Source organism: Marmota monax, unplaced genomic scaffold (genome assembly GCF_021218885.2).
Source record: "Marmota monax isolate L192 unplaced genomic scaffold, Marmota_monax_Labrador192_F-V1.1 WCK01_AAM20220418_F8-fsc00033, whole genome shotgun sequence".
NCBI classification, from domain to species: domain Eukaryota; kingdom Metazoa; phylum Chordata; class Mammalia; order Rodentia; family Sciuridae; genus Marmota; species Marmota monax.
Window position 1 is genome coordinate 15428343 of NW_026694282.1, and position 26745 is coordinate 15455087.

The 26745-nt window shown below is 36.6% G+C and overlaps 1 pseudogene; it reads left to right on the forward strand.

Annotated features, from left to right (window-relative positions):
* Positions 1-1205: 1205 nt before the first annotated feature.
* Positions 1206-26745, forward strand: part of LOC124108825 (ran-specific GTPase-activating protein-like) — a 78363-nt pseudogene continuing 52823 nt past the window's right edge.

Sequence of the window (26745 nt, forward strand, 5' to 3'; positions counted from 1 at the left end):
ATAATATCAAATAGAAAAGAACAACATGATTGACTAGCAAGTCAATTAAATAAATTATTTACTTAAATAATAATTAATTATAAATTGGTCAAAATAACTAAAAATTTCTAAAAATACAAGATCATGTGGGCACTCAAATTCCCTTAGAATATTAAAATAAAATGGTTATTGTGATGTTTATAACAAGTCAAATAAAAGACTTTTTAAAAATACCCCTTGCTGGGCAATATAGTACAAGTTTGTGGCCCAGTTTAGGTGTTTCTTCCAATAAACAAATCAATATTTTGCTATCAATATCACCCCCTATTAGGCAACTACTGTACCATGCACATATATTAGCACAAATATATCCATGCACACATATATCAATTCCTTACCCTAAACAAATCTGGAGAAGCAGGTTGGAAAGTAAATCTTTGTACCAGAAATTTTGCTTCTACTGTGTGCAATAGATACTACAGTTTAGTTCCTGACTAATATAAAATCAATTCCATAAATTATTTTTTGCCTTGATTTTTTTTCAGAAATACAAAAATCCTTAGAATTACTTAGGATTGTGGGTGAATTTTTATTTATTTATTTTCATTCTAATTTGTTATATATGACAGCAGAACACATTACAATTCATATTACACACATAGAACACAATTTTTCATGTCTCCAATTGTACACAAAGTATAGTTGCACCATTCATGTCTTTATACAGGTACTTAGGGTTATGATGTCTATCTCATATTACTAGCAATATTTTGTTTCTTAGAAAACCTAGTCTGAACAAATTCAGGCTGCCCTAAGGACAAACGACATCAGTGTCTGTTGCTGGAGCACTTTTTTCAGTTGAAAGATTTCTAAGACAAAAGTGGGAGAACACGCACTGGTAGGAGAAGATGCAGGGAAACAGTCCATTAACTGGGAAAGTGCTAATGTCAGTGCACAAGTTGCTGCCCACCTATAGGATCCTGCCCAGGCACGACAACAGGGCAACACCAAGAGATGCTCATTTATCCTGGGGAACTGTAGCTACCCTCCATTCAGAGAGTGCTAACACTGACAGGATTCACAGAGACAGAAACTATCCATGGCTCTGCTTTTCTGGAGTGCTAACACTGGCTGTGATTGGTAGAAATATGTCATGGAGAATTGGGATCTGGTGGTCATCTGCATGGTGCTAACTCAAAGGGAGTACAGGCAAAGTAGTAGGATGGATGGGACGAAGAGTGACCGACTGGGGAAGCTTCAAGAGCGCTTACCCTGAGAAGAACCCTACTTTGGGCAGCCACAGGGTGGCAAGTAGCGGCAGAGACCTGCAGCTCATCACAGGGGAAAGCATCCCTAGTGCAAGCCTCACACATATGCACCTTCTAGCTGATGTAAACCCCTCCCCCACAAAGTGATCACAGGTACAGGCAGCTCCTGACAGTCTTTTCCTACGAGATGAGTCTCTTGCAGGCAGAATTTTTTTAATCCAATCTGCTAGTTTATGTCTTTTGATTGGTGAGTTTAGGCCATTAACATTTGGAGTTATTATTGAGATAGATTTGTATTCCCAGTCATTTTTTGTTTCTTTCTTTTATTTAACTTGACTTGGATTCTTTTTTGATTAGTTTTTCCTTTAGTGTAATACCTCCCTCTGTTGATTTTCATTGTGTGTGTTTTTTTTTTTTAATTTTCTCTTTGTGGAATATTTTCCTGAGGATGTTCTGTAATATAGGTTTTCTAGTTGTATATTCTTTTAACTTTTGTTTATCATGGAAGGTTTTTATTTCATCATAAAATACAAAGCTTATTTTTTCTGGATATAAGATTCTTGGTTGGCATTCATTTTCTTTTAGAGCTTGATATATATTGTTCCACGATCTTCTAGGTTTCAGGGTCTGGATTGAAAAATCTGCACATAACCTAAAAGGTTTCCCTCTGTATGTTATCTAATTCCTTTCTCTGATGGCTTTTAAAATTCTCTCATTATTCTGTATACTAGGCATTTTCACTATAATAAACCATGGTGTGGATCTGCTGTGATTTTGTACATTTGGCATTCTGTAAGCCTCTTGTATTTGGTTTTCCAATTCATTCTTCATGTGTGGAAATTTTTCTAATATTAGTTCATTGAATAGATTGCTCATTCTTTTGGTTTGGAACTCTATTCCGTCCTCTATCCTAATAACTCTTAAATTTTGTCTTTTTATGCTATCCTATAATTATTGAAAGTTCTACTTATCATTTCTTATCTTACCATCTTCACTATGTGATCTACATTCTTTACAAGATTATATATTTTGTCTTCTTTGTCTGAGGTCCTGTCTTCCAAGTGGTCTAATCTTTTAGTGATACTTTCAATTGAACTTTTAACTTGGTTTATTGTTTCTTTCATTTCAAGGATTCCTGGTGGTTTTGTTGTTGTTGTTGTTGTTGTTTGTTTGTTTTTTTTAGAAACTCCATCTCCCTATTGAAGTAATTTTTTGCTTCCTGTATTTGCTTATACAGCTCTTTATCAAAATGATCTTTTGCTGCCTGTATTTGCTCTTTTATATCATTCTTTAACTCACAGAACATTTTAATTATGTACATCCTGACTCCCTCTCTGTCATTTTTACTGTGGTGCTGGCCATGGATTCTAATAATATGGTATCTTGATTTGGGGGGGGGGGCACTTTCTTTCCTTGTATTTTCATGTTGCTTGTGTGTTTTACCTTCTAGCAGTGTGGATCCCAGGCATTACCGTTTTTACCCTAAAGGCTTATAGTGCCCCTGTACGGTGCCGCAGTCTGGCTGGGCACAATCAGGAGCCACTTGTCAAAAGAAACTAACTTTATTTTTAGAACCACACATGCCAAACAAAACAGCCTCTCAGGAAAAACCCTCAGAGCCTCAACTGCCACCACCGGCTTTCCACAAGCCTCTCTCTCCCACACAAGCTTCTCTCCACCTCCCACAATCCTCCTGCTCTTGAGGCCGATTGGCTGGGTCACATGGGCGGAGCCAAAAAAGTCCCCCAATGAGCAGCTCCGTGGTCTGAAAGGGCAGGGAAACAGCCCAATGAGCATCACCGCAGAGGAGCCAATCAGCTAGATGTTGCTGGGGCCGAGGAGCCAATCAGCTAGATGTTGCTGGGGCCGCTGTGAGCCAATCATCAGCCAGCAGCTGGAAGTTTGCTGGCAGCTGGAAGTTTGCTGGGGCCCCTTCGGCTGTGGCTCTCAACATCTCCCCCTCTCTGTTTAAACAACAAGCATGTGGCTTAGGGACCGTGCCTGTTAGGCAGTCCAATTCAACATATGGTCCTTACCTGTCATCGGATGAACTGACCTCTAGGCGTCAGCCTCCTGTCTTAGGTTGGTACCACTGCAATTGGATCATACCCGTCACTGACTACCAGTCCAGCATACAGCCATACTTGTGGATAGGCCTTTGCACCTGTGGGGGGGTGAGGTTCTTTGCCTCACCTCTGTTGGCCCCCAAATTTTAGACCATCACTAGTAGAGGAGGATGCAAAATGCCATGACATTAAGCCAATTGAGGGCTCCTTTGAAAAATTGTACCACCGGTGACACCATCAGCAAAAATACTCCAGCACTACCACAATTCGCTGTACCAACAGATATTTCACAATGCATACAGGTGAGCTCACAATGTGTCCAGGCAAGTTCTGCAAGCAGTTCAGTGATGGCTATTGTAGAAGCTGTAGATTGGTTTTATCTTTGACTTCACCAGCACTGGGATGAAGATAGGAATTCTGGCAAGAATGGCTAAAAAAAATTATGTAACATTACAGAAGGCACTAAAAGAAAACAATTTTCTTAACAATTTACATTGTCTTCACCAGCACTGGGATGAAGATAGAAATTCTGGCAATAATGGCTAAAGAAAAAATTATGTAACATTACAGAAGGCACTAAAAGAAAACAATTTTCTTAACAATTTACATTATCTTTAAGAGAATTATTAAATATAATGAAAAGGAAAGGTGAAAGTAAACAAACAGATCTATTAACCTTCTTTTTTGTTTACATATTAAAACAATCCTCAACAGTTGTTTACCCAATTTAAATTAAACCATATAAATCACGTGAAAAAAAAATATTTGGATCCATTTTATCATGAGCGCTCATCATATATGATATATGGACATACGTACACTCAAACATATAACACAAAACACAAGTGTGCACACATAATATAATACATACAACACATAACATTATAGTAAAGGCCTTATAACTTTTTACAGGTGAAATCTCCATTGCAATGTTTAAAAACTCTATAGTCAAAAAATAGAACTGATCAGCAAAACATTAACCTAGGTCTGTATGAGCTCAAAAAACAAAATAGAACTTCATGATATGGCAAAGGGCAATAATAAAATAGATATTGAAAAAAGCATCCTGGTTCTGTTGCAGATGTAAGAATAGCCAAACTGGAGTTTTGGATATCAGTTGTTATGGATTTGAGCCAAATCATCTTCTTTTTGGTCTGTAGAAATCACTTTAGTTAATCTTTCTGGAATCCAAATCGGCTGCTGTTCTCCCTGTGGAAACACATAAACAGACCCCCGACTCCAGACAATCACTGGGTCAGGACCTTGGTTAATCTCTCTGGAATCCAAATCGGCTGCTGTTCTCCCTGTGGAAACACACAAACAGACCCCCGACTCCAGACAATTACTGGGTCAGGACCTTTCCATTGTCCTGTTAGAATATCCTTCCAAAGTACCTTGGGCTTATGTACATTTTTTGGACACATATGCCTTTCCGCAGCACTAAGTCCTGATGAATCCAAATTTAAAAAGTTTAGAGTAAAAAGGGTTATTTTAAGTTTATCTTTGGGGAATATATACCCCTTCCCAATTCCTTCTTTTTGCTTTAATAAGTACATTTTAATAGTTTGATGAGCTCTTTCAACTATGCCTTGTCCCTGTGGATTGTATGGGATTCCTGTTATATGAGTAATGCCAAATGTTGAGCAAAATTGTTTAAAAGAGGTAGAAGTATAACCAGGGGCATTATCTGTTTTTAATTGTTTTGGAACACCCACAGTGGCAAAATTTTGTAAGCAATGAGCTATAACATCTTTAGTTTTTTCTCCGGCATGAAGGGAGCCCATCAAAAATCCAGAAGAAGTATCAACTGTAACATGCAAATATTTTAATTTTCCAATTTCTGGCAAGTGTGTGACGTCCATTTGCCAAATATGGTTAGGTATCAATCCTCTAGGATTGACTCCAAGATTAACTTGTGGTAAAAAGGTCACACAATTTTGACATTGTTTTATTATTTGTCTAGCTTGTTCCTTAGTTATTTTAAAACGCTTTTGTAAAGTATTAGCATTGACATGGAACTTTTTATGAAAATTTATAGCTTCTTCTAGTGTAGAGAAAATATGTATGTCATGTGTAGTTTTATCTGCTAAATCATTGCCCAAACTAAGGGCTCCAGGCAATCCTGTATGTGCCCTGATATGTCCTATAAAGAATGGATCTTTTCTGTCCCAGATTAGACTTTGTGTAGTGGAAAGCAAAGAGAAAACAGTAGAAGAAGGGGAAATCCTACCAGCATCTTCAAGAGATACTATAGCATTAACTACATACTGACTATCAGAAAATAAATTAAATACAGAATCTTTAAACATCACAAAAGCTTGTAAAACTGCATTAAGCTCTACCTTTTGAGCTGATTGTTTGGGTACTAAAAATGTAAAAGTTTGATCAGGGGTAACTACTGCTGCTGTACCATTATTTGACCCATCAGTGAATATATTTGGAGCATTCATGATAGGTGTTTTTCTTGTCATTTTTGGAAAAATTACAGGATGCAATGACCAAAAAGACAATAAAGGATTAGATGGTAAGTGGTTATCAAATGAAACATTAGATTTGCACATGATTATTGCCCAAGTATTTAACTCATTAGCTAACTCATCAATTTGATTCATAGTATATGGAGTAATAATTTTATTGGGAGAAATTCCAAACACTCCCTTTGCTGCTTTTATTCCTTTGAGTATTAATTGTCCTACAGCCTCAGGATACCTAGTAAGAATAGTGTTAGGAGAATAAGATAAATGTATCCATAATAATGGACCTTCTTGCCAAAATACTCCTGTAGGAATATTTTTTGTTGGTAGTACAATAAATAATAAAGGCAAACTTATATCAAATCTATCCAAATGCATATTTTCCATATATGTTTCAATGATTTTTAATGCCTTTCTTGCTTCAGGCGTTAACATTCGGGGTGAATTTGGATCTGATGGACCTTTTAGGATATCAAATAAAGGTCCCAACTCTCCTGTTGGTATACCTAAATAAGGCCTTATCCAATTTATGTCTCCTAATAACTTTTGAAAGTCATTAAGTGATTTGAGTTGATCTACTCGTATTTGAATTTTTGGTGGACAGACCATGGTTGAGGATAATAGAACTCCTAAATAATTAATTGGAAAATTTAATTGTACTTTATCTATTGCTATCTCTAGATTATAATTTTTTAATAAGTTTGTAAGTGTGGCATAACATTCTAGCAATGTGTTTTTATCTTTGTGTGATAATACTACATCATCCATATAGTGAAATATTTGTAGTTCAGGATTTTGATTTCTAAGTGGCTGGATTACTTTGTTAACATAAATTTGACACATAGTTGGGCTGTTAGCCATCCCTTGAGGGAGTACTTTCCATTCATATCTCTGATCAGGACCTTCATGATTCAGTGCAGGGATAGTAAATGCAAAACGTGGACTATCCTCAGGATGAATTGGAATTGAAAAAAAAACAATCTTTAATATCTATAACTAAAACATACCAGGTTTTTGGCAAAGCAGACAACTGAGGAATCCCTGATTGAGCAGGTCCCATAATAACCATCTCATTATTAATGGCTCTTAAGTCTTGCAATAATCTCCATTTACCAGATTTCTTTTTGATGACAAAAATGGGAGTATTATGGGGAGATACAGAAGGTTGTATATGTCCTTCTGCTAATTGTTGTTTGACCAGGTCATGGGCTGCTTGTATCTTTTCTTTAGTCAGGGGCCACTGAGGAACCCATACTGGTCTTTCTGATTTCCAAGTAATTTTTATTGTCTCAGTGGCCCTTTCTGAAAATCCAACCCATGTCTGTCTGTTCCTTGATCTATTTGTATTGGTGCTGCTATACCTTGTTCTTGTTTTTCTAATCTTTTTCCTTTCCTAAAACCTTGTCTAGTCATAATAGTGGGTGCATTTTGGTTGATGTTATTTGTTAATGTCAAACCTAATTGATCTAGGACATCTCGTCCCCATAAATTTACGGGAAGATGATCCAATACATATGGCTGTATAGTTCCTTCACATCCTTCAGGATCCTTCCAATCTAATACCATTGCACTTCTATGGGGATTAGTCGCCACTCCTAGGCCTCGAAGCGTTTGAGTGGCTTGTTGTAATGGCCAATGTTTTGGCCATTCTTGACGAGAGATGATGCTAAGGTCTGCACCTGTATCCAGTAGCCCATTAAATTCATGTCCTTGAATATTTAGTTTTAGCATGGGGCGAGAATCTAAATTTAAAGAAAGCATAGCCCAATCTACACCTGTGGAGCCTAATCCCTTGGAACCTCTTTCTACAGTACGGCTGGAAAATTTATCATGTAGGCTGGGTATTATTAGTAACTGTGCTATTCTATCTCCTGGTGAAATTACTGATATACCCTTTGGAGAACTGGCTATAATTTTTATTTCACCTTCATAATCGGGATCAATTACCCCAGGACTTATCATAAGTCCTTTTAGAGTAGAAGAGCTGCGTCCCAATAATAAGCCTACTCTTCCTTTGGGAAGAGGTCCTTTCACCCCTGTGGGAATGATTTGAACTCCCATCTCTGGAGTTAGTACTGCTCTGGCGGAGGCGCAGATGTCCAACCCTGCGCTCCCTCTGGTTTGTCTGATGAGGTATCTGATGGACAATGTGTCCTGGGCACTACCCTGATGGGGTTGCTGGGTTCCTCCAGTGCTCCGTATATTTGTGGTTTTGGGCCCCGGAGCATTGGGCCCCCCTGTCCATTTTTTGGCAATGGAGCCCGATGCCTTTCTCCACGATATCGTGGATAAACACCTGGTCCTTGTTTGTTTTTTGATAATGGAGTACCCTCTATGGTGGTTTGAGAACGGCATTCATTAGCCCAATGTCTCCCTCTACGGCATCGTGGGCAAATACCTGGTATTCTACTCCTTTGATACCTAGTTTTGTTAAATCCTCCTCCAATGGGGCAATTCCTTTTAAAATGTCCTGTTTGTTCACAATTGTAGCATGTTCTTGGCCTGGCATCTAAAGCCTGTTTTACTGCAGCTGCCACAATTTGCCCTTGTTCATTAATGTCTCTGGCATCTAAAGCCTGTTTTACTGCAGCTGCCACGACTTGCTCTTGTTCATTAATGTCTCTACATAATTTAATATATGTGTTTAAATCTTCATGTTTCCATGGTCTAATGATATCTCTGCACCAACGATTCGCTTGCTCATAAGCCAGGTGTTTTAGTAATGGCATTGCTTGTTCTGTATTCACAAAAACTCTGGTAGCTGTTTGAATAAGCCTATCTACAAATTCAGCATAAGGTTCATTAGCTCCTTGTATTACCTTAGATAATTGACCTTGTAAACCTCCATGTCCTTGTAAAGTCTTCCATGCCTTAATTGCATCTGCAGCAATTTGTGCGTATACGCCAGGATCATATGCAATTTGTTGCTGCTGATCCTCATAAGGTCCCTTTCCTAACAACATATCTAGATTTCTCTGAGGATAACCAGCTGCTGTATTTCGCCTAGCCGTCTCCTTGCAAAATTCCTCATTGGCAACCTTCCATAACAGGTATTGTCCTCCATTTAGCACAGCTTTACACATATTAGCCCAATCTGCTGGCGTCATGTTCAAGTTGTTAATGGATTCGACCATGCTTACAGTGAAGGGTGCTTGAGGACCATAGGTTGTTACAGCCTCTTTTAGCTGCTTCACTGTTTTGAAATTTAAAACTTGGTAAAATCGCTGCCCTCCTGCCTCAAATACAGGGCATGTTAATATTTGAGATCTTGTCTCAGGATCCCAACTATCAACTGCGGGGGTTGGGGGCCTCCCAGCATATGGAGGTGGCGCTGTTGGTTGGACACTTACGCCCTCTGGTGATAGAAAGGTGTTAGTAGCAGTCTCCTGTTGTAACTTTCCCCCTGATGGCTTTTTCTGTTTTACACTTTCTTTCTCTGTCTGACTAGCTTGAGAGGCCTTCTCTTTTACTTGAATCTTTTCCTCTGTCTGACTAACTTGAGAGACCTTCTCTTTTACTTGAATCATTATGTCTTCTCCTTCCTCTACCATTGTCTGAACTGAAGGCTTTGGACTAAGCAAACAAGATATGAACGTCCACAATGGCAATGTGCCATCTGGCAGAGTCCCTGGGCTTTTCTTTTCTATTCTTTTTAAATCTTCACCATGATGGTTCCATTGTGATATATTTAACAACTCCTCCTTAAAAAGCCATGGGCTACATTTTTGTATTGTACCAACGTATGCCCTGATTGTTCTTGATTTTACTGAGATGCCTCCTTCCTCTAACAATTTACTTAACACTCTTTCAGTTTGTTTTTTACTAATTTCTGATCCCGTATTTCTACTATAATACAACCCAACAAGATGACGCCAAACAAAACCGAGACAGAATGAAATAAAAAGGGAACAACAAAAAGTCATTATAGCCTTTCTATCCTCCTGACATGTGCATCCGTCCTTTCTCCCTATCTGTTCCTCAGACGTAAATAGTTTTTCCTCAGATGTGAGCAGTTTTTCTTCCATCTCACTCATCTCCAGGGACAGGCAACTTAAAACAAAAGTGAAGCAAAATAAAAGAGGAATCTTAAAATGGCTACCCATCCTCTCACCCTGCCCTCAGGGGCGAGCAGTTTCACTTACCCTCAGTTGCTCCCCGTGCGAGCCACCAAATGCCGCAGTCTGGCTGGGCACAATCAGGAGCCACTTGTCAAAAGAAACTAACTTTATTTTTAGAACCACACACGCCAAACAAAACAGCCTCTCAGGAAAAACCCTCAGAGCCTCAACTGCCACCACCGGCTTTCCACAAGCCTCTCTCTCCCCCACAAGCTTCTCTCCACCTCCCACAATCCTCCTGCTCTTGAGGCTGATTGGCTGGGTCACATGGGCGGAGCCAAAAAAGTCCCCCAATGAGCAGCTCCGTGGTCTGAAAGGGCAGGGAAACAGCCCAATGAGCATCACCGCAGAGGAGCCAATCAGCTAGATGTTGCTGGGGCCGAGGAGCCAATCAGCTAGATGTTGCTGGGGCCGCTGTGAGCCAATCATCAGCCAGCAGCTGGAAGTTTGCTGGCAGCTGGAAGTTTGCTGGGGCCCCTTCGGCTGTGGCTGTCAACATCTCCTTCAAACATATAACACTTCCAGCTGCCAGCAGTACGGTTCCAATACCTATCTTTTGAGGGGAAGGACAATGTTAACAGATCCAAAAAATATATATAATATAATCTTAAATCAAATAGTTGCATTTACAATTTGGTCACAATGTACAGAAATGGTGAGTTCAATTATTATCTACAATATAATCAGTAGGTTTGCAAAAGGGGTTACAGTTTATTATGGTGGGTAAAGAACTAGGGGTGAGGTGTAGGATGATATGCTTAGGAGGTAGGAGGTAAGGATATAGAGTTATTATATCTTAGGAGGTGTGAAAGAGGAATCTAAAGAAGAAGGTTACTAGCAGGAGAAGAAAGGAAGTAATTTTGGGTAGATAAATGGGAGGACAATAGAGTACATAAAACAAATACACATATATATTACGAAAAATTAAAATAGCAAAAATGGAAGAAAAAAATGAATATACAGCACAACTTTAATATACTATTCAGATGTCCCAATCCTCAGTATCCTAATTCATGCAAAGTACTTGGTTTCACATATATTGGGGATATGAAGGCAGGAAAATAGAGAGAAAGAAGAAGGAAAAAAAATTCTAAAAGGAAGAAATAAGGATTGTTTTGTTGAGAGATCAGTATCTTTCCTGCTTCCCTTATCACCCAATAGGTATGGCTGACAGTTGTTAGCAGGTATCTCTGCCCTCAGGATGGTGAATGTCACCAGAGTAAGATGATTGGTCTTGGCTTAGGGCACTTGGAGTTGGGGTGTGGCACTGCCAGTCCGTAAAGGGATACTGTACCTCACGGATCTCCTTTTGTGTCCAATTGTGTGATGTGGGCCCCTTTTCATATCTCCTTATCTTTCCTGTAGACCTCATAGTTCCTGGTCTCTATTTTAGTCTCTAAAGTGTATCTCCCTCACCCTCTCCCTTTCTAGTTTGTAATAAGGGACTTTTCTGCACAACTGTCTTGGAGAGTTGTTTTGTATTGGGCAGTCAATGTGCCAGGTTAATAGCTGTTTGGGAGAGGGGGGGTATTAGAAATTATGGGTACCTGGTCAGCTGAAGTTTCAAACTTGGAGCTGCCCCCACTAAAGATGGTGATGAAGGTGACCCAAGATAGAGGCAACTGCTTTCAGCAATGGGGTGAGGGGTCAGGTGTTGGGGGCTGGGTGATGGTGTTGGGTGGGATATTCAGAGATGAGCTCTGTAGTGTGCAGTGTGTAGAGAACTATCTCAGTTGCTGCAGAGTCCCAAGATGGAGATGACCCTGGGTTGCTCCAAATTGGTAGATGGGGGTCCACACAGGAGTGACAGCTGGAGTTCCTGCACATGTGTAGTGGTAGGGTACCTGTGTGGGAGCAGTGTCTGGGATTTCTGTTCTGGTGGGTGGTTGAAAGTTCTGTACAGATGCTGATGCTGGTGGTCTTGCTCGGGTACCCAGTAGTTCTGTGTGGGAGAGTAATTACGTATCCTACTCTGGGGCTTAGACCTTTGTACAGATGTGAGGCTGTGATTCTTATGTGGGAGCAGCTGTGGGGGTGTCCTCAATCCCTCACAGACAAGCAGTATTGTCACTATTTGAGTCCTAAGTCACAGAGCGATGTGGTGAGCCGTGTTTGTAGACCGTTGCCGCCATTAGAAGATGGCGCCGGTCTCCGTTGTGGATCTTGGTAAACAACTCCTTATTAGGAAGAGTTGGCACGCTGTCCCTCAATACCCTATGAGAAAAACCCCGCGTGGCAGATTTGGATTGGACTTGAGTAAGCTTTATTAGGCTGTGTGTGGGTGCGCGGAAGCAAGCGCGCTTGAGAGAAGACTAGAGTTAAGGCCTGAATAAACCGCTGAAAGAAGAATCCTGTGTCGTGTCTTCCTTGCTGGCGAGGGGGTCGCGACAGTTGGTGGCCCGTACGGGGAACCGAATACCTCTCAATCCCAGGATCCAAAACTTTCAGCGGTCAGGGTGGTGCACCAGTAAGTTCCCAGGTAAGTGGGAATCCGTGGAAAAAGTGGGTCGCTCCTCTGTAAGAAGAGAGAGCGGGGATTTTTTGGACTTTCGCTTTATTTCTTTGCTTTCGCTTTCTGCATTAACGCCATGGGCGCATCTGCTTCTAGCCCTATTCTGTTAGCCCTGGATGGACTGCTACGATCTAAAGGTTTAAAAGTTAAACAGAGTACTTTGCAGATGTTCTTAAAACAAGTAGACCTAGCGGCCCCGTGGTTTCCTTACTCGGGCAGTCTCACGACCCCCAGCTGGGAAAAACTAGGCAAGGATTTAGATTTTGCACACGAACAAGGGACCCTCGAAGGTGGGGTGATTCCTTTATGGAAGTTAGTAAGGGGTTGTTTATCTGACAGTAGGTGTCAGGATGCCCTAACCAAAGGACAGGAGATTCTTGAACAATTGCATGAGGAGAGGTCCGAGGGAGCTGAGAGTATTAAGAGTAGGGGGCACAGGAGGGCTCAGGAGAGACTACAAATTCGACCGAAATGAATATCACCACTTTGGCTATAACTTCCCAGGTGTCAGTCCCGGTGGCTTTTCCTAACGCTAGTAATGCCACTTATTTTAAGGCCTCTCCTTATTGTACCCCGTACTATTCTTTCCCCCCGACATTCACGCCTTGTCAAGATCATTCTTGGGAGAAGCGCCAAGTTGCTATGGGTTTCTCTCTTTCCCCTTCTCTTAAAAGGTATTTGTATAATTCTTCCAAGGCTAATTCCACAACAGGAACAGGCTAGTCTTGGTTTCAATGGTTGATTTCCAATGAAAAGGGGGCCACAGCCGATGTCTCTGCTCTGGCTCAATTGAGAGGAGTCCAGAGCTGGCTGTTTAATGTGTCTGGCTCTGTACAGGACACTGGTAATGGTAGGAGGCTTAAAAACATTTCATACAATTCTCAGGTGTCCAATGCCACACTGCCCTCTGCAGCAGTCTGCCTTCATTCTCTGTTTCTGTTCCTTTTGACCAATGATACCAATGCTGCAGGATCAGAAATGATTGACTGTTCTAATTGTACATGTGTCTTGTCTGAGTGTTGGAATGGATCCTGGAGCACGGCAATTGTTATGAAGGTCCCGACTTTCGTCCCGATTCTGGTTACTGCGGATCCGGACTCCTTCCCTATTGTTGAGGTGCTCAGGAGCCGTAGGGATTTTGGAATCACGGCAGCTATTGTGACAGCGGTTGCAGTGTCTGCTGCTGCAGCGGTCACTGCTGGAGTGGCCATGGCTAGTCAAGTGCAGACTGCGGCCACGGTTAATCAGGTCATCCAACAAACTTCCAGCATTTTAGAGTCTCAAAGTAAAATCAATCAACATATTTTATAAGGAATTTTGGCCGTTAATCAAAGGGTGGATCTCCTCCAAGCTCAGATTGAGGAATTGTCAGACCTAGTACATTTGGGTTGTGTTGATCATCGTGCACATCTATGTATAACATCTCTCAGATTTAATGATTCCAGAAATACCTCTCAAATTATCGGACAGTACCTGGCTGGAAACTGGTCCATGGAAGCAGAGAAGTTGATCCAGACCCAACTGACACAAATTGCCATGTTGAACAACACTCGTGTGGACCCTGTGACATTGGGCCAATTTACGAATTGGTTGTCTTCTGCTTTTTCTTTCTTTAAGGAATGGGTGGGAATAGGCATTTTTGGAGCGATGTGTTGTTTTGGGGTTGTCCTTTGTCTGTGGCTTTTCTGTCGCCTAAGAGCTCATCATAGCCAAGAAAAGGCTATGATCGTCCAGGCTTTTGCAGCTCTAGAGAATGGTATCTCTCCACAAGTTTGGCTTGCACAACTTAAGCAATAATTTCCTGGGTTTTGGCCATTGCACCCCAAGTTATCTTTGACATTGCACTGGGATTGGCATGCCCTCCTCTTCCTGCCTTCCCAGTTATGGAAGGCCCATGCACTCTGCAGGCCTTGTTGCCATTGCACGCAGATGGGCTTCCATGCTGGTGCTGCACTTTATGCTTTGGACCCTTCGTTTTCTCAGGGGCTGAGAGACGGTGTTGTCACTTCCAACCTCATAGTCACTGACCGGCTACTTGTAAAATCCCCCTTTCTTTTCGCCGTCATCATGATGCAGGATGCGAGGCAAGGCACTGCACTTGAGTGATCCGATCTCCGGACCTCAAGGGAAGCATGTCCTATTGCATACGGGTTTGACGTCCACGCCCCGTCCCACGAAAAAAGGCGTCGGCTGATATGGTGTCAGATCTAGGGAAGGCGCTTCCTTGGGACTGAGCCATACTTTACAGCCATGTTTGCACAGTGGGATAGGACCTCTACTTTCACCTGCATTAATTTTTAAGAAATAAGGGGGAACTGTGGTGAGCCGTGTTTGTAGACCGTTGCCGCCATTAGAAGATGGCGCCGGTCTCCGTTGTGGATCTTGGTAAACAACTCCTTATTAGGAAGAGTTGGCGTGCTGTCCCTCAATACCCTATGAGAAAACCCCGCGTGGCAGCTTTGGATTGGACTTGAGTAAGCTTTATTAGGCTGTGTGTGGGTGCGCGGAAGCAAGCGCGCTTGAGAGAAGACTAGAGTTAAGGCCTGAATAAACCGCTGAAAGAAGAATCCTGTGTCGTGTCTTCCTTGCTGGCGAGGGGGTCACGACAGAACGACACAGAATATTGCCTCCCTCTGGCCTGCCATCTTGGATTCCTCTAGTGGGTGAATTTTGACCCAGTAGATATGCTGAAGTCCTGTCCCTCAGCATCTCTGTTGAAGTGGTTTTATTTGGAAAGAAGTTCTTTGCATATGTAATCAAATAAAGAGCAGTGAGGACTTCAAATCAAATGATTAGTGTCTTTCTAAGGAGAAGGAAATGTAGAGACACAGACACAGGCGAAGAAAGATCTCCATGTGAAGTCCTAGGCATCTACAAGCCTAGGTATGCCAAGGATTGCCCAAAACTGTTGGAAGCCAGGAAAAATCAAAGAAAGATCAAGATGTTTCAGAGTAGTGTGGCCCTGCTGACATCTGGATCACAGACACCTGCCTTCTAGAACTGTGAGACAGTACATTTCTGTTGTGTAAGTCACTCTTTTAGGAAATTTGTTATTACTGATACATACTCTTAGGAAAAAAAATATATACATATATATATCTTCATATTTTCCAAGTAAATATAATTGAGCCAGAACTTTACTGGTTTTTTACAGTGTAGAAGATGACACATTGATACATAATTTTCTTGCATTTTTAGTGTAGTAGAAAGAAAATGAATGCAGAAATTTAAAAACCCACATTTGGTAATTCTAAATTTTAGTGGTAATTGTGTACTTGGTAATTATTTTGGCCTTTGACACAATGAAGTTTTAAATGTACAAAATCGGCCAAAAGTTTATTAACTTTATATCATAGCTTGTTGTAAACATTATTTGGGATAATATATGTTTTATACTGATTTTTATCTCTTATCCTGCATTGCCTTTAATCAGTGTCTCCTAAAACATAGTTATCTAGACAAGTATACTAGAAATTAATGGTGATGGGTCAGAATTCAGCATTGATTCACAGGGTAGAATAGACTGCCAAAATCAGTTCACCTTCATTTTCTTGTTCTCTGGGTTCTGTGCCAGCTCAATTTAAGGTTCAATTGAAAATTCTGATTTCTATCTTTAATTATTGAAGGAAATAGGATTTCTTTAATTACTTTAATAAGTCATTCTCATTTGGCTTTCCTATAGCTTTTGGAGAAAAGTACAAGAACCAGAAGGCCTATAAGTTCTAATATATATATATATATATATATATATATATATATATATATATATATATTAGATATGACAGTAATTTTGACCTATAGAATTAAAATTTACAGTATGAAGTTTCTATTTCTGCCAACATTAGAAAAAAAATCTCAAAAATGTCTCTGAATTTTTTAAAAAGTAAAAATAGAACATTCATTTTAATCCAAGATTTACTTCTCTAATATTACTTAATATAACTACTTCCATAACAAAATGCTATTAAATATGACTAAGTAATACAGACTGTGACTGTGCATATGTGTACAGATCCAGTTATGTGTTATATACCCAAAATATTAAATTAAAAAAATTCCTCCTCATGTTTTTCCCATTTTTGCCTATTAGAGGGAAGCTAGGTAAAGATGTAAACACAAGTAATTCAATATTAGAAATGTTTTATATTTGTAGTATTAGCTGTCAAAGGAAGGAGAAAATAAACAAAAGGAAAATTTGAGAGAAAATAAAATAATCCATATGTAAAAGTGTTTTCTTACTGGGCTCAGTGGCGCATACCTGTAATCCCAGTGGTTGAGGAGGCTGAGATAGGAAGACTGACAGTTCAATGTCAGCCTCAGTAAAAGTGAGGTGCTAAGCAACTCAGTGAGACCCTGTCTCTAAATAAAATACAGAATAGGGCTGGGGATGTGGCTCAGTGGTTGAGTGACCCTGAGTTCAATTCATGGTAACCTCGCCCCCCAAAAAGATTTTTTTTTTCATATGGTGAAGGTTGATTTTATAATATTCATAGAAAATAAGAATAAAATTGCAAAATAATTTTAATTAATTTGTCTCATATGGCTCTTTATTAATACACCAATAATAACCATTAGGTGCATTGTATACCTTTTACATATGGATGAGAACAAAACATATATGTATAAAACATAATGAATTTTCTTAAAGTAAACATACCTATGTAGATCTCAATAAAACAGCAAAGTAGATTTTACCAGCTCTAGAATCCCCATCATATCTTCTTCCTTTCATTACCTCCATGGAAATGTAATCACTGACATGCCTATTATTAGCTTTTTAAAACAAATGTAAATATAAATGAATTACATAGCATATACCCTATGATGTCTGATTTCTTTTGGTTAGCCTTACATTAGAGGATTTTGTGCTAGTTGTTGCAATAAAATAGCTTATTCTTAGTGTTTTATAATGTATAATTGTATGATAGAACATTATTATCCATTTACCTATTATTGAGTTTTTTTCTATTATGAAAGAGCTACTATTAACATGCTTGCTACTGATGAACATGGTAACATAATATCTATGAGTGAGATTTTGCATGGCTTTATACCAGCATTTCATTGGATATTGTTTGTAAGATGCATCCTTGGAAAACATTTCCTTTATGTGCTTTATATTTTTATAATGCATCTTTAATAAGAAGCTTATAATTGGACCTTTCAAAGATTGTCATTGAAATCTTTCTCTATTTGAATTTTTGGTTCACTAGTGCTATGCTAATGGGATTATATGTATGTGTATCTACTAATAAATGCTTTGAAGAGTTTTTTCTCCTTGCCCTCTACTTTTAAAAAAATTTAAGTATATTTTCCATTTATTAGTTAACAGATTATACACTGCTTTTTAGTATCTGTTAAGATCATCTTAGATTCATTCTTTCTAATGATTCTATCATTCTTGATTTATTATGCAATAGCAAAAACATTATTTTGATGATTTCTTGACAAGCTAGAACCTTAAAACATATTAAATCGGTATAACTTCTCTTACCATTGTTACAGGTGTCATGAATTTTAACTCTAAATATATTTTTATTTAAAATATGTTTATTTTTCACTTTCAATATTGAGTTATTTCCTGATGCCACATTTGTCTTCATATTGCTCTTCCTGCATATTTATGGTTCTGACAGATACAATTTTCTTTAGTATGAAAAAACTTAGCATAACACTGTTTGGCATAGCTATATTGGAATACATGGCTTTTTTTAATTTGGAAATGTTTTTATGTACTTTGTTAAAGGGTATTTTCACTCAGTACAGAAATTTACACTTTTGTTTTCTTTTTTAGAACTTTATAGATTTTATTTCATTTCTTAACTTCCCATTGTTACTTTAAAAAACACTCTTAATCCCTGAAACTCTGAAGGTATCATGTTTGTTTTCTCTGGCTGTTTTTAATATGTTATCTTTGGCTTTGATTTTCTTGTTAGCTTTCTCCACAGAGAGTTCCCTCTCTCTCTTGTTAAGCAGATAGAGAGATGAGGAGAATCACCTTAATCTTATTCAAAACCCGGAGGCTCCTCAAATCTCACTTGTAGATTTCAGTCTTGTTCTATCTGCAGAAGGTTTGTCCTCATTGCAATATCCTCCAAGTTTTTCAGCTCAGGGTCTGGCAGGATCACAGAGTTTCTTGTCAGTTAAATCCCAAACTCTGATCATTTCTTCTCCAAGAGATTAAAGCTGATTCATCCTTTCATTCCTTTTATAGGAAAACCTTCCCCTAAAATTTCTCTGTCTACCTGGGATCCTGCAAAATCTGCACAGGTTTTTACTTATTGTAGTTGCTGTTTGGTAGGTATTTTGCTTGGATCCTCAGTCTTTCATGTAGTCTAGGACTGGTATTTTTCATTTTTTTCTTATTTTGGGAAAAATGTAGCTTTAAAAGATTATTTTCCTTGGCCTTGACAGTCCCCTTTCCCTAGGTTGGGTTCCTTGAGATTTAGTGCCTCTGTTGTTTTCTTTGACTTCAAATAATACATAAAAATTTTGTACTTTTGTTAGTCTGTGTTTAGCACAGTAGAAGTTTTTGTTAGTCTGAAGCTTTTTCATCATTCCCAGAAGAAGGAGTCATATAGAGGGAGAGTTGATTGAAAGCATACAAACGGTTTGAGAGAGAGGTAATGGCAAATTGTATAGCAGAGACATAAATCTATAGTAAAATAAATGGAAGTAAAGTGATTACTGAGAAAATGTAAAGAGCTATATTTTTGAATGTGGTGAGTTTATTTGTATCAAAGCTTTTGATGGATTTAAAACATAGCCACTTTATGCCAGAAGAGGAAATAGTAGTTCCCATATTTAAACATAGTTAATAATCCAAAAGACAATCATAACAAGGTAAAAAGTACCAAGACATTCCAAAATGTGTTTGAAAAGTTTACATAATGAATTACAAAGTCCAAACTTTTCAAACACATTTTGGAATGTCTTGGTACTTTTTACCTTGTTATGATTGACTTTTTGAACACACCATTTCTTTTCCCATTACACATTAAGTTAAGGATGGTCTAGACTCATTAAATTATTCCAATATGATCAAAGTTTGTTTTCTCACCACATATGTAGCAGGTTGAATTAGGTGGACCTCTCCTCCATGAATTGCCAGATTTAATTATTGGCATCACCATTCCAGTTTATAGGGGAAGGAATGTGAAGACAGTCAACATGTCTTAAAAGTCCTATGAAGGCCCACATCACTTTCACTAGTATCTTGCCAACTAGAACTCAGTTCACATAGCTATATCTAGCTATAAGATGAGATGCTGTAGTCTACATTCATGCTCAGGACAGTGAAATGTGACTTCTTGATGAAGAGCAAACAGTATCTGCCTCAATGGTAAAGTTAAATAGCTTGAAGAATTAAGTAGGGAAACATCTTGTGGTATTTATTATATACACACAATTCTAAATAGTTTATTTACAAATCTCATTGCTGAAATAATTATGAATTTACAACCAGTAGCAGCTGAAGGGACAACCCACACATACTGATTTTGTATTCTTGCATCATTTTCAATAGTATATCCGACAGACAAAAATTATGATATTCTGATTGTAAAAGTACTATATGTTCATTTTAGAAGCATGGATAATATGTAAAGCAAAATGACTTTTATAAATTATACTTAATTTCTTAGTATAAGACATTACTAATATTATTTTCTATGGCCTTCCAAATTTTATATATATCACATATGTTGCTTGTATTTTTCAACATTAAATTTAACCTCGCCAAAAATATGAGGCTGAGTCATAAGACAGTGTTCTTATTCCACATTTTTGAATTACAGGAATGGTGATTTCATACGATGTTAAAGTAACAAAATAAAAAATAAAATACTTTATCAATTATAAGATAAAACCATTTATATTTGACTATGTAATATTTTAAAAAATAGGATAAGGGGCTACGATGTATGTCAGTGGAAGAGTGTTCTCCTAGCATTGCATGTGGCCCTAGTTTAGATCCCCAGCATGAAAAAAAACAAGAGATAAAACAAAAACAAAATATGATGGCTAGAATGTGGAGAAATAGTCATGTAATTTTTGATAATTAAACTTGGTGAAAGGATTAATTAGTGAACAAACTTCTAAGTTATCTTCAATTAATTAAATTTATTAAAAATGATATACACATATTTATGATTAAAATAATTGGAAATAAGCAGATAGAAGGACTTTACATAAGTCAGTAATCTTTTATATCAAAACTATTTTAATAAAAATAGAGCCTTTTATCCTGAAAGTAGTTATCGAGTATTCAAAAAACATTGCTATCATATAGGTAATGGTATCTAGATGTAATAAATATGATAGATACGTTGAATAATTTGTTATTAAAATTTTGACTTAACCCAAAAGTTAATGATCCTTAAAGTTAAAAAAAAGTAGCTATTCCATTAAGTAACTAATGGCTTCCTAATTTTACTAGATATTATAGAACCATATAAGGTGAATTATATTCTTGTCTGGGTCAAAAACATATGGCAAATTATTACTTTAAATAATACAAAAATTATAATTCAGTTTAATTTACAGCACTGGATATGCAATTCACTGAATTAATGTTATTTCATTTGACCAGAGTAATGATGCTTCAAATAAATATACTTCATTGAAATTTTACTGGGCCTATTTTAAAAATTTATTTAACTTACTGGAGTGAAAATTACACATCTTGGTATTTCTTCAGTCTTTAATATTTTCTGCTGTAAAATATTAGGCTTTTAAAATTATTCAACTGATAGCAATGGGATATAACATACACATACCTGTCACAGCATGAAGCTTTGTGTTTTATCATCAGCATTTTTTAATATTACAGATTATGTAGAAAAAATCATTATACTACACATTTGATGGTGATCTAAATAAGGAAAACATTATCTATGTGCTAACTGTAAATAATTTTGATACATTTTTAGAGATTTTAGAGAATTAGTGAAGTTTAATTTTTCCTATAACAGATGAAAAAAAAAAATAATAGTCCATGGAGATTTTATATTCTAATCAAGTTCAGTTTCTTTCCCACTAGTTTTCCCAATACAGAAAATCAAAGTTGGGATTTTTTTGGACTTAGAGTTTTCCCTTCAGGGATTCATTTTTGAGATTTTAAAACTTACTTACTTCATGCCCTCAGATCTCTGATAGACACAGTCTGTAAAAGTATGATTTGGTGGCTTTTCTCAATTCCTTTTATTTTAGATTGGGAATCAAAGTCCCTGAGCCTGTGTTCATTCTGCCTACAAATGGAGGCCTTATTCAGACTGTATTCTCTTTTTCATCAAAAGGATCAATCTAATAACAGACGTCATATCATAAAAATAAAAGGACCTATTTATTTTTAGTAAATATATATATCATCCCACAGTGATAAAATGTAAACACTATAATAAGGAATACATTAAAAATATTATTACTTAAATTATAGAATTCTATGTTTTTGAGATATTTGCATCATTTTATTCTTTTTTTAATATTTATTTTTTAATTGTAGTTGGATACAATAGCTTTATTTTATTTATTTTTGTGTGGTGCTGAGGATCGAATCCAGGGCCTTGCACATGCTAGACGAGTGCTCTACCTCTAAGCCACAACCCCAACCCTCATTTTATTCTGTAAGGATTTTAAAAAATGCATTGTAAGGATTTTTATCTCTCTCTACACAGATAATTTTAGCTTTGAAATTTAATAGCTAAATTATGATTTGTTTGTTTCACTCACTAAAATAATTTTAATCAATAAGAATTGTGTACATTTGTATAAAGATCAAATATGAATATATTATACAATGGCTAAAGCAGACAAATTAGCATAAGTTTTACCTCATATGCTTTTTTTTATGTGAACACTGAAAATTATACTGTCTTAGCAGTTTTCAAGTATATATTACAGTGTTATTAACTCTGGTCCCAGAGTTATACAATGAAACTGTTTGTATTCTTTGTCTAATGTCTTCCCTAACTCCTGCCCCCACTCTGTCCCAGTAACCAACTTTCTGTTCTGCTCCAATGAATTCCATCTTTTTGGATTCCAAACATAAGATAATACAGTTTTTGTCATTCTGTGCTTGTATTATTTCACTTAACATAATATTTTCCAAGCTTATCAATGTTGTTACAATTGACAGGATTTCTTTCTTTTGTAAAGCTGAATGGTATTACATTCTGTTTATTTACCACATTTTTTATCCATTCATCCACTGATGAACACCTAGAATGGTTCCATATCTTGGCTATTGTGAATGAAGCTATAAACAATATGGCAGTGCAGTAGCTCTTCCACATACTTATTTCAGTTGTTGACATATGTATTCAGAAGTGGGAGTACTGGATCATACAGCAGTTCAATGTTTAGTTTATATAATGACTGCATGAATTAAATATTCCCACTAACAGCATACAAAGATTCCCTTTTCTTCGTCTTTTGTCTTTTTGGTAATGATCATTCTAGCAACAACGTGTCATTTCAGTAAGGTTTTATTTGCATTTCTCTAATGATTATGATATGGATATTTTTTTTGTATATGTATTAGCCATTTGCATGTTTTCTTTGAGAAATATCCATTCAAGCCCTTCAGCCATATTTTATTATTTGAGTCTCTTAAAAAGAATGAAATAAACAGCACTCAAATCAGAAAAGAAGTTGAATTGTGTCTGTGTACAGATAACACGTATTGGACATAGAAAACCCCAAGGCTCAAAAAAAAAAAAAACCTATTATAAATAATAAGTTTATTAAAGCATTAAGATAAAAATCAAGATAAAATATCAATCAGTAGCATTTCTATACACTAATACCATTTCTTTTCTTTTTTCATGTAGAATTTCTCTCTTTTATTTTAAAAGAATGCTGCTATGTTTACTTTTTCTTCTTTCTCCATTGCACTTGAATAAGCAAATCACATCAAATAGTACTTTATTTTGAATGATTATTTGACACATTATTTCGCACTTTGTGAGAGATTGTCACCTTCTGCATAAGACTAAAGGTGGAATTTATATTTTAGGTTGAATTTATTTTTAGATGATGGTGACTAACCTTGTTTGGTGGACCTGAAGTATATTCTTTGAGATCTGACTTTATTTTATCAAGGGGCCTCTATGAGGTGTACTCAGCTGGACTCAGCACATCTTTCATTCTTAGAGAAAGGCCCATTATATTTTATTGCCAGGGAGTGTCAGATTTTGAATTTTACATACTTTTGTTTTTTTTCTGTCACTCCCATTCCCACCCATAAACTGAAAAGAAGAGCACAAACTTAGTCCCTGTAGTTTTGGGACCCTACCTTATCGTTAACCACTAGAGAAGAGTGTCCTTGGGTTAATTGATCTTCCTTGGAAACCCCCATGTACTTATTGACTACTAAAAGTCTACTTCCTTTTAACTTCTTTTTTGGTTTTCTGTTGGTTTGTGTTTTTTAAGGTTTTCTTTATTGCTAGAGATAGTTTCATTTTCTTGTCAGTTTTTCATGCATGTGTGATTGGCCAAATGACAGTAGCTTGAGCTCTACCAAGTGAATTTGTAGAGAAACCTATTATATGGGGTTCTTAATTCTCATGGTGAACTGTTTTCTTGTTCCTCAGACTTCTGATGTATAAATGTTCACATTAATTTGCAGAATTTTTCCACATAAAGAATGTAGGCCTTTTACTGGGGACATGGAAGATGGTAGGATGAGCTGACCCGAGCAGCAGCTTTTCTTCTTGGGGAGTTTTAGAAAACTATTATAGAAGGCTGTGCCTCTGTGTAGTTTTCTTTTGTTGAAGATTTTCTAGGCTTTATTTCCATGCCTTTATTTACTCACTGTAAAACAATTTACTATCATTGGACTTCACTATCATACCTTCAAATTTTCTTGGCTTTCAATTAATTTTTCAATCAAAACTGGCATTTCAATCATGCATTTAGTCCCAAATTATTTTCCTTAAAATGATTTATATATTCATTTACCAACATTTCTAATTAGGGCTCTGGTACTAAATTGGAATATGAGTCTTTGAACTGCCGAGTTATTTGATACAGTCATGAGTACACATCTCAATTTTGATTAGTTTTTTTATTCCACATGATGTTTCCCGTTACTATGTTAACAGATATTCCTACTTTTGTAATAGATATTCCCACTTTTGTAAGAAATATTTGCTAAAGACTTTTTTTAATGGCAAGCACTTTTTTATGTGCTTCAGTATTTTTCCTGTGGTGATAGGTCAGATTAGGACCATAATATTTATATTTTATTTACTATCAGTCTAAATTATATGTTCTTTAAAATTCAAACTGCATTTCATTCTCCCTCTCTACTATTGTTTCTTTAATATGATGTTATACATTCTATTTTGAATTCTAGTTGAAACAGGTAGTTAATTTTTCAGACTGAGGGTCTCAAATCTCCAGAACAGAGCATTGGAAACCTTCAGAAGTATAGTTAATTGAATAATTGAACCAACTCTACAAATGGCTGAACCCCAGTATTTGTATCTGTTGAAAATTCTCACAAGTGCATGTCAGATGGAAAATGCAGGCTTTGCATAGTTACAAAAGGAATTCCCAGTCTCTGATGTACCTTTTATTCTTTGTAATAAGAACATAAGTGAATTTGAAAATAATCTTTTTTTAATTAATTGCTTTGCTAATAAGCATACACTGTTATCTTCAAAACAATGGATAAACATGAGTGATATATTGGAATCCCAATCACACCCAAGCATAATTCTTTAATCACACTCTTAGGCTTTCCATGCAAATTGATTTTATACCAGATGCACTTTATATGCCAAAGAATAGATATTTTAGAAGTAAACTGCTCAAATAATTATAAAAAGAAACCATACCAAATGTGTATAACTGATACAATAAAATAAACACTAACTACTCAATTTCCTGCATTGCAGGTTATTAAATTGAGATTGCCAAGAGACAAAAAGAAATATAATGCATTTTAATATGTGTATTAAAAATTAATATTTTTCATTTTTGTGTTAATATAAAATCATACCCCAATTGATCAACATATGTGAAATATGACTGGAGATGTGGAAGAAAGAAAATTTTCATAATGTTTTGAAAGCAGCATGAATAAAGTAAAGCTTCACAATTTCTGAGGGGTAACATGACAAACAGCATTAGATATTAATGGGACCACACCATTTTTTTTCTTTCTCCACAAATGTATAAGGTAGTGTATCAATAAGGAAAATAAAAGAATATATATTGCACATAATTCGGCTGTTTGATTAGCCTCAGACCACATTCCTATACTTCAGTTTAGTTTTTGTCATTCAGACTAAGAAAGAATTTCTTTTTTTTTCAAGTAATATATTTTTAGGTAAGTTATTAGACAAACATCCTTATGTCTGTATAATAATAGAAGGCATTTTAAAAATAAAATAATGCTTCCCAGTATATCAGAAAGACTAACCTGATCCACTTGTGGATCAGGGCTCTTATATGCAAAAAAAAACTATGCTGGGAAGGGAGAGAATAGAGCAAATTCACTTATGTTCTTGCTACCTTTATCAATATCAACTTTTCTTGCCACAACTTTAAACAGATCTGGTACCACAGCTGTTACAAACCTTCAATAAAATACCTTGTAAGAGTTCAAGAAATTTCAACTGCAATTATTATTACAGAATTTCTTCACAGGGTTTCAATTTGCAATCGCACAATTTTGTTTTTACACCAAATTCTCCCTCTGGCTTAGAAATTCTACAGTGGTGAAGAATTTCTTTGAGAGTAACAGTATATAGTAGAGTCTGGAATTTAGTAGCTACTACATAAATATTTGCTTCATGGTATTTGAGCCTGAAGAAATAGCATTGAAAGTTTTTAAATTATTGTATTTATATAATTCGGAACTTTCCCTGGTTAAAATTAGAGGGTAAAAGATGTGTAATTTGGGGATTAGCTTTATATTGGTAGCAGCACTGACTTCCTTAACAAGACCCTAAAGCTCAAGAAATAAAATCAAGAATCAATAAGTGGAACAGCATCAAATTTAAAAGCTTCAGGACAGCAAAAGAAATAATTAAGAGCATGATGAGATAGACTACAGAATGAAAGAAAATCTTTGCCAGTTACTCCCCTGCTGTAATTTCATATCCAGAATGTATAAATAACTCAGAAAATTTAACAACAAAATGCAAATAAACTAATTGAGATATAGGCAAAAGAGTGAAATAGATATTTCTCAAAAGAAGAAATACAATAGCAAATAAATATATGAAAAAATGCTCAATATCCCTAGTAAGGAGAAAAATGTAAATCAAAACTACACTAAGATTTAATTTCACTTTATCAGAATGGAAATTATTAAGAATA